This window comes from Sarcophilus harrisii, chromosome 2, assembly GCF_902635505.1.
Source record: "Sarcophilus harrisii chromosome 2, mSarHar1.11, whole genome shotgun sequence".
NCBI lineage: Eukaryota > Metazoa > Chordata > Mammalia > Dasyuromorphia > Dasyuridae > Sarcophilus > Sarcophilus harrisii.
Genome location: NC_045427.1, coordinates 88,699,417 through 88,708,617, shown reverse-complemented (window position 1 = coordinate 88,708,617; position 9,201 = coordinate 88,699,417).

Genomic DNA, 9,201 nt, shown 5'->3' with positions numbered 1-9,201 from the left:
CTTCATCTCAATATACTAGTACCCAGTGAAAGCATCATTTATCCAAATTAAACCTCTTCTCATTTCACTTTTTCCTAATCCCCTCCTTACCCAGGTACCAACTTAGTTTACAAATTATACATTTAAGCAGCCTTCTTTATACACAGAGAACTGAAAGCATTGTCCAAATGATTTAAGGGAAGAAGACATTTTAGAAGGAAATATCTACATATTTTAAGTAAAAGTTAAATTTGTATGTTACTCTTTTTTGATTAAAGATTTTTATTTTCAAAACATATGCATAGATAATTTTTATTATAGCTTTTTATTTACAAGATATATGCATGGGTAATTTTACAGCATTGACAGTTGCAAAACCTGTTGTTCCAACTTTTCCCCTCCTTCCCCTCCCCCCTCCTCCGGATGGCAGGTTGACCAATACATGTTAAATATGTTAAAATATAAGTTAAATACAATATATGTATACATGTCCATACAGTTATTTTGCTGTACAAAAAGAATCGGACTTTGAAATAGTGTACAATTAACCTGTGAAGGAAATAAAAAATTCAGGTAGACAAAAATAGAGGGATTGGGAATTCTATGTAGTGGTTCATAGTCATCTCCCAGAGTTCTTTCACTGGGTGTACCTGGTTCATTCATTACTGCTCCATTAGAACTGATTTGGTTCATCTCATTGTTGAAGATGGCCAGGTCCATCAGAATTGATCATCATGTAGTATTGTTGTTGAAGTATATAATGATCTCCTGATCCTGCTCATTTCACTTAAGATCAGTTCGTATAAGTCTCTCCAGGCCTTTTTGAAATCATCCTGTTGGTCATTTCTTACAGAATAATTATTCTATCACATTCATATACCATAACTTATTCAGCCATTCTCCAACTAATGGGCATTCACTCAGTTTCCAGTTCTATGCCACTACAAAGAGGGCTGCCACAAACATTTTTGCAAACATAGATCCTTTCCCTTTTTTATGATCTCTTTGGGATACAGGCTGGTAGAGACACTGCTGGGTCAAAGGGTGTGCACAGTTTTATAACTCTGTGAGCATTGTTCCAAATTGCTTTCCAGAATGGTTGGACCAGTTCATAACTCCGCCAACAGTGTATTAGTGTCCCAATTTTCCCATATCCTCTCCAACACTGATCATTGTCTTTTCCTATTATTCCATCATTATCCTTAGCCAATCTGAGAGGTATGTAGTAATCTTATTTTCTTATGTATCTTATTTTCTATGGTTCCATTAGTTAGCATTAAAGGGAAAGGAAATATGTAGGGCTAAATTTTATTGTCTTATTGAACACATAAAAACTGAAAATGTTTCTCCACAGTATCTCCCTAAAGGTTTAGTGTTCATGTTGTATAAGATCAGCCAATCAGTCAGTACACAAATATTTATTATATGTCTACTGTGTGACTTAATAATGAAGCTTTTTTGGCCATGACAACTCATGGGTATAAAAATTTTAAATGGCCCCTAGTCCTATGCAGCCCCACTCCGTTTTAAGAGTGATGGTGGCACTACACACCTCTTATTGGCTAAGATGAAAGGAAATCATAAAGGAGGGAAATGGATCCACATGTGCAAAAATGTTTGTAGCAGTCCTATTTGTGATAGCAAAGAACTGGAAAATGAGTGGATGCTCATCAGCTAGGGAATAGCTCAATAAGATGTGGTATATGAAGGCAATGGAATATTATTGTTCTATAAAAAATGGTGAAGAAGCTGATTTTAGAAAAGCCTGGAAAGATTTATCCAAAATGATGCTGAGCAAAACAAGCAGGACCAGGAATATATTGTACACAACAACAGCAAGAATGTGCGATGATCATCTATGAAAGGCTTGGTTCTTCTCAGCAGTTCAGTGAGTCAAAGCAATCCCAATAAATTTTGGACAGAAAATACCACCTGAATTCAGAAAAAGGACTAAGGAGATTGAATGTAAATCAACATGTGCTATGTTCACTTCTTTTTTCTGATTTTTTATCTCTCCCATGGTTTTCTGTTTTGCTGATTTTTCTCTCCCAACATGACTCATAAAGCAATGTGTGTTAAAAATAAATAAACAAATAAATGATGCTAGAAGAAACTTTAATCCGATTAATTTACTCTAAAAGAAAGGTCTTCATTCAATGAATGAAGTGGACATAGTGCTGAAGAAACTGAACTATATTAATCTTGATATTCTTACTATAAATGAAACCAGCCAAAAGAAGGGAATTCCCATTAAGTAGAAGGATGGCTCATAAGTACTCCTCAGAGATAAAGAAAGGAGTTAGTGGGATAGACTTTAATACATGCCTCAAAGCTAAAAGAAATATCACTTCAGGGGCAGTTAGTGCAATAAATAGAGCATTGGCCATAGAATCATGAGAGCCTGAATTCAAACCCAGCCTGAGACACATAACACTTTCCAGCTATGTGACCTAAGCAAGTCACTTAACTCCAATTGCCTTGCCAAAAAAAAGAAAAAAGAAAAAAAACCAAACATTATTGCATCATTATATAATTGTAATACTGATGATTGAAGTATATGCAAAGAAACCACCATGAAAAACTGCTTTCCATACCAATATTGGTTTCTGAAGATGAACTAGTAGAGAAATTTTTGAAGAACTTGCTAACACCTCTAAATGAAATAATGTACTCTGATATTTGGTCAGTTCAATGCAAAGCAGAAAAAGGCAAGGATTAGGAGACATACATGGGAAAGTGTGATTCAAGAGAAAGACATGAGGGAAATCAAAGCCTTGAAGATTATCAGATTATATCACGAACACTTTCTTAAAAAAAAAATAATTGGTTGGTATTTATACATATTATAATATCCCAAAGAATAAAACTAACCACAGTTTAACATATATGAAAAGATTTATTGGGAATGTGAGAGTTATCTTGGGGTCAGTTGCTGAACAGTCAGACTACTGACTTGCAAGAAGTGAGATCAGGAACATTTAAAAAAAGAAGAAAGAATAGTAATGAGGAAAAGATCTAAAGTACAATCATAAAGTTTTATACCTGAATTATCTAAACAAAATGCTGAAAATGACAAATGAATAAGAGAAATGCCATCAAATCCAACAATAGGAGTTGGAGCCAAGATGGTAGATAGAAGCCAGGAAGTTACTTGAGCTCTCCCCATCTTTCCTGGGAAACAATATTAAAACAAGGTTTTATATGGATTCCAGAGTGACAGAACTCACAAAAAGATGGAGTGAAACAATTCTCCAGTTTAAGATAACTTAGAAGGACTTCAGGAAAGGTTTCTCTCACTTGAATAAAAGGGGAGGCAGCCCAGCTCAGCCCAGTGGGCCCAAGGCGCTTTGCTGCAGCACATCTTAGCAGCTAAGACCCCTCTGTCCTGGCCCAGCAGATCACCTGTAATGCTTCCAACCCCAGAACAGAAGGCACATTTCAAATCTCTCAATCCCAGCACAAGTGACACTAGGTCAGGACAACCCAGGGCAGTGGGAAAGCCACCAGCACTCCAGGTCCCGCATGGAGGCCCCTGACCTGCAGCAAAAGAAGCATGAGATAATGTCCCCTGGGTCCTAGAAGCAGAGTTTAACTTTTAAAAATGAGCAACCCCTCCCCCAATCCAAATAACCCTGACCATATAAAGCTATCATGGCAACAGGAATATTAGAACACAAACTCAGGACAGAAATAGTAAAATGCCTACATGTGAAGCCTTAAAGGAGAATATGAATTGATTTCATGCTCAAAAGAGTCTCTTTGAAGAGTTCAAAAAATATTTTTAAAAATCAAATAAAAGATATAAAAGAAAAATTGGGGGAAAGACATGAGAGTCATGTAGGAGAATTATGAGGGGAAAAGTCAATACTTTGGAAAAACTTGAAGCACAAAAATTGATTAAGGAAAACAATTCTTTAAAGTGGAATTGGTCAAATGAAAAGGAGGTAGAAAAGCTAATGAAGAAAATAATTCATTGAAAATTAAAATTGGGCAAGTAGAAGTCTTTGTCTATTGACTTTTCCCCTCATAAGCCTTGTCTTTGTTAGAAGAGGTATATATAGACTTTGAAGTGATAATATAAAAAAGAAATTAAGGGATGGAAAAAGGATTGTACTGGAAGAAAAGAAAAAGGGAGATAAAATGGGATAAATTATAACATCAAAAGAGGGAAAGAAGGGAAGGGGATGAACATTGTTTGAATTTAATATCAATAGATTTGGCTCAAAGATGGAATAAGATACACACTCGGTTGGGTATAGAAATTTATCTTTTCATACCTGGAAATAGGAGGGCAACAGATAAAGGAAAGAAAGGGAAGATGGCAGGCTGATAAAAAGGAGGGAAGACTGAGGGAGGTGGAGGGACAGAAGAAAGACACTGGTGAGGAGAGAAAGAGGGAAAGAAGAGAGAAAAGTATAAATAGGGAAAAATAGGATGAAGGAAAATACACAGTTACTAATCACAACACAAATGTGAATGGGATGAACTCTCCAATAAAATGAAAATGAATAATAAAGTGGATTAAAAGCAAGAATTCTACAATGAACTGTTTATAAGAAATATATTTGAAACCCAGAGATACTTGCAGAACAAAGATAAAAGGCTAGAGCAAAACATATTAAACTTCAGCTTAAGTAAAAAAAAAAATCAAGGATGCAATTCTCATCTCATACAAAAGAAAAGATCCAATTAAACAAGAGAAGGAAGAAACTACATCTTGCTGAAGGGTACCATAAGCAATGAAGAAATATCAATAGTAAACATCTATACACAAGTGGTATAGCATCCAAATTCGTAAAAGAGGGGGAAAGTGAATTACAGGAATAAATAAATAGCCAAAATATACTAGTAGGGTATCTCAACTTCCCCCTCTCAGAACTAGATACATCTAACCACAAAACAAACAAGAAAGAGGTTAAGGAGGTGGGTAGAATTTTAGGAAACTTCGATATGATAGATCTCTGGTGAAAACTGAATGGGGATAGAGTTTTTCTAAATGATACATGACACCTCTACAAAAACTGACCATATATCAAGGCATAAAAACCTCATAATCAAATGCAGAAAAGCAGAAATACTAAATGTAAGTCAAACAACAAATCATAGAAACAACAGTTTTGTCCAACCAAATGGCAATAATGAGACAACATATCAAACTTTTTAGGATGCAACCAAAACAGTTCTTAGGAGAAATTCCTTAAGTACCCACATGAATAAAATAGAAAAAAAAAGTTCAATAAATTTGGCCTGCAACTGAAAATCAAAAGAGATTAATAAAACTGAAAGTAAGAAAACTATTGAATTAATAAATAAAACAGAGTTGATTTTATGAAAAAAAAATAAAACAGACAAACCTTTGATTAATTTGATTAGAAAAAATAAAGAAAAGAACCAAATTACCAGTATTAAAAATGAAAAGGATAAAAGTACCATCAATGCAAAGGAAACGAAAGCAATAATTAGGAGCTATTTTGCTAAACTGTATGCCAATAAATCTGACAATCTAATTGAAATGGATGAATATTTGCAAAAATATAAATTGCCCAAACTAACAAAAGAGGAAATAAAATACTTTAACCCAATTTTAGAAAAAGAAATTAAACAAGACACCAATGGATTCCCTAAGAATTATTTGTAATAGAGAAAAGCTGGATGGATTCCCAATAAGATCAGGGGTGAAACAAGGACACACATTATCACTGCTATTATTCAGTGTTGTACTCAAAATGTTAATTGGCAAGAACAGAAGAAAAAGAAATGAAAGTAATTAAGAGTAGGCAATGAGGAAACAAAACTATCACTTTTTGCAGATATTATGATGGTATACTTGGAGAATCAACTAAAAATCAATTTTAACAAAATTGCAGGATATGAAATAAAACCACACAAATCACTGTCATTTCTATATGTTACTAACAAAGTCCAGTAGCAAGAGACAAAAAGAGAAATTCCATTTAAAATAATTCTACACAATATAAAATATATGGGTCTGCCTGCCAAAATAAACTCAGGAACAAGATGAACACAATCACAAAATACTTTTCACAGAAATAAAGTCAGATCTAAACAACTGGAAAAATATCAATTGCTCATAAGTAGGCCAGCAGTGTCATTACTGGATCTGTATCCTAAAGAGATCATAAAAAATTCCAAAAAATGTTTGTAGCAATTCTTTTTGTGGTGGCAAAGAATTGGAAATTGAGTTGATGTCCACCATTTGGAGAATGGCTGAATTAAAGTGTGGTACATAAATATAATGGAATATTATTGTTCTGTAAGAAGTGAAGAACAGGCTGATTTCAAAAAAGCCTGAAAATATTTACATGAATTGATGCTAAGTGAAATAATCAGAACCAGGAGAATATTATACACAGTAACAGCAACATTGTGTAATGATCTACTATGCTAGACAGCTCTTCTCAGCAATACAATGATCCAAAACAATTTCAATATATTAGTGATGTAAAGTACCATCTACATCCAGAGAAAAAATTATGGAAACTGAATATTAATTGAAGTATACTATTTTCATTTTTTTGGATTTTTTTTCTCACAGTTTTCTCCTTTTATTCTGATTTTTCTTTCACAACATTAGTAATACAAATATTAAAAAAAAAGCTTGTATATGTATAACCTTGCTGCCTTGGGAAGGAGGATGGAAAGGGGGACGGAACAAAAAAAATTCGCACCCAATATCTTACAAAAATGAATGTTGAAGACTATCTTTACAGGTAATTGGGAAAAAACCATTAAATGAAAACACCAACTATAATAATTTCATCCAGACATTAAGCCAATGTAATTAATTAATTAATCAAAAGACCCCAGGAATAGCCTTAGTCAATATAAAATTGCTTGCCAGATATAGAGGAGGTAACTAAAGGCAACATCAGGTTAGAATATAAACTGATCTTTCTAACATCTTATGAAGAATGATAAACAATTATTAATAGTAATTTCATAAAGAAGAGATAATCTATGGAAGGTAAAATCAAAGAAAAGGCTAAATAAAGCTTCACAAAATTCCCAACTAAATTAAATTATCCCAATAACATTCAAGGAGGAAAGCAGAAGTATTTTTTTAAAAATGGAAATGGAAAAGATTCACAGAAAAATGACTGCAACAAACCATTTTTTCCATCAAGAATAGTGAAACCACCATATTTGGACCTAATATCCCTCAGATACTTAGAGAGGAAGTATTAATGGCATTTTAAAAGATGCAGATGGGGAAAATAGTCATATTGAATGAGTTATATATTGAGAAATTCTGTGCTGGAGGAAATACATTTGTGAGGATATCGAGCAACTTATTTACAAGGAATCTAAAAAAGATACTAAAAGTATGGGGAAAAGTTCCAACTTATTTATAAGGGATTTGAAGAAATACCAAAAGCATGGGGAAACGTTCCAATCTTGACACCAAAAAAAAAAAAAAAGGAATGAGAGAACATAGCTAATTTACTTAATATACCCATTCTCCCACCATACATATTTTTAAGAAGCTGATTAATAAATGAGTTGAAAAATCTCCCAAAAGGTATTATGAAACAAATTGACTTTTGTAAACCACATTCAATGGTGTACTTCATTTTCACTAATTGGAAGATATATATCATGTGCTTTTGGGTAATCTTAAAATCAATAGAACAAAAATGCCACTTTACAGTTTGTTTTACAAGAAGATGTCTTTCATACATACATCAAGATCATTCAGAATTCCTTGGAAGATAATACAGAAATAATCTTATTAAATGACTCTGTGATAATAGTATCAGACATGTCAAACAATGAGATATATGAGAAATCCTGCAGAGTTCAGGTCAAAAAGTGGTTCCATGTGGTTGATGGAGTTCCTTATATGCTCTTGTTAGAGAATGACATTGAACTGATTATGTCAAACCCCAACACTGCAGAGATTTCTGAAAGAGATCTATATGCATAAAGAAAAGGGTGAACAGTCTATCAGCACAAGAAAGACCAAATAATTGAAAATTGCCTTCTATTGAGATTTTAACGTGCATCTGAGTGGTGTATTGACCAGTGGACACTATAGAGCTAGTACAATAGTATATCTGAGACATATAGTACAGAGATACAATGAGTTGGGCTTAGAATTGAAAATGAAGGGAATAGACTGGATTGCTTTCAGGAAATTGTGAAGCACTTTTACTAATCCAAAACTTCCAATAATAATAAAGGGGAATATTTTTCTGACACAAACATTTTACCAATGTTACTGGATGACAGCAAGATCTGGAATACCATTGCCTCTGAAGAACTAAAGATGGGCAGCATATGGAGTGGAATGTAAATGCGCATAATGGGTTGTCAGCAAGTTGCAACACACAACCAGAGAGGGGCTTTTTTTTTGTTTTGGTTTAGTTTTTTTGTTAGGCAATTGAAGTTAAGTGATTTGCTCAGGGTCATATGGCTTAGGATGTGTTAAGTGTCTGAGGCCACATTTGAACTCAGGTCCTCCAGGCTGGTGTCCACCAAAAAGGAACTCTGAAGAACAAAGTCAAAGGAAGCCATCAAGCTCCTGGATGTCAGGATTGACTGCGTGGAGAGAGTTAGTGATGACAAATAGAATGTTCTACTGACAACTTCTGAGTGTCAAAATAAAATGAGGAAATCCCTCGTGTTGCTGGGTGGACTTTGGGGAGGACAGGGAAGAGAAGAACATGAGCAGGCAAAGGTAGGCTGTACAGTGAATCTTTGGGGGAAACCCCCAAATCAGCAGGATCACAGATGCATTTGAGTACATGAGCATTTATGTGCCTCGTGTTGAACCAAGCACTAGTTTTACCAGAACGAAAAACAGTTCCTACTTAAATCTTCATGGAGGGAAATGATATGTAACTAGGTAAATACAAGACACAGAGAAAGTGGATAGAAGGTAATATTAGAGTAGATATTAGAAGCTGGAAGAAATCAAAAAGCCCTTCTAAAGAATAATAATAAGCCAAGCCTCTGGATGGCATAATAGAAAGAGCCTTGGCCTGGAATCAGGAATCAGGAAAATGAGTTCAAATATGGATTTAGCCACTTCTTAGTTGTGTGACCATGGACAAGCCAATTGTCTGTTTCAGTTTCCTCAACTGAAAAATAGGAATCCTAATAACATTCATCCCCCCCAGAGTTATTGTGAGGATCAAGTGAAATAATTTGCATATAGTAGGCACTTAATAAATATTTGCTTTCTTCCTTGAAAGAAAACAA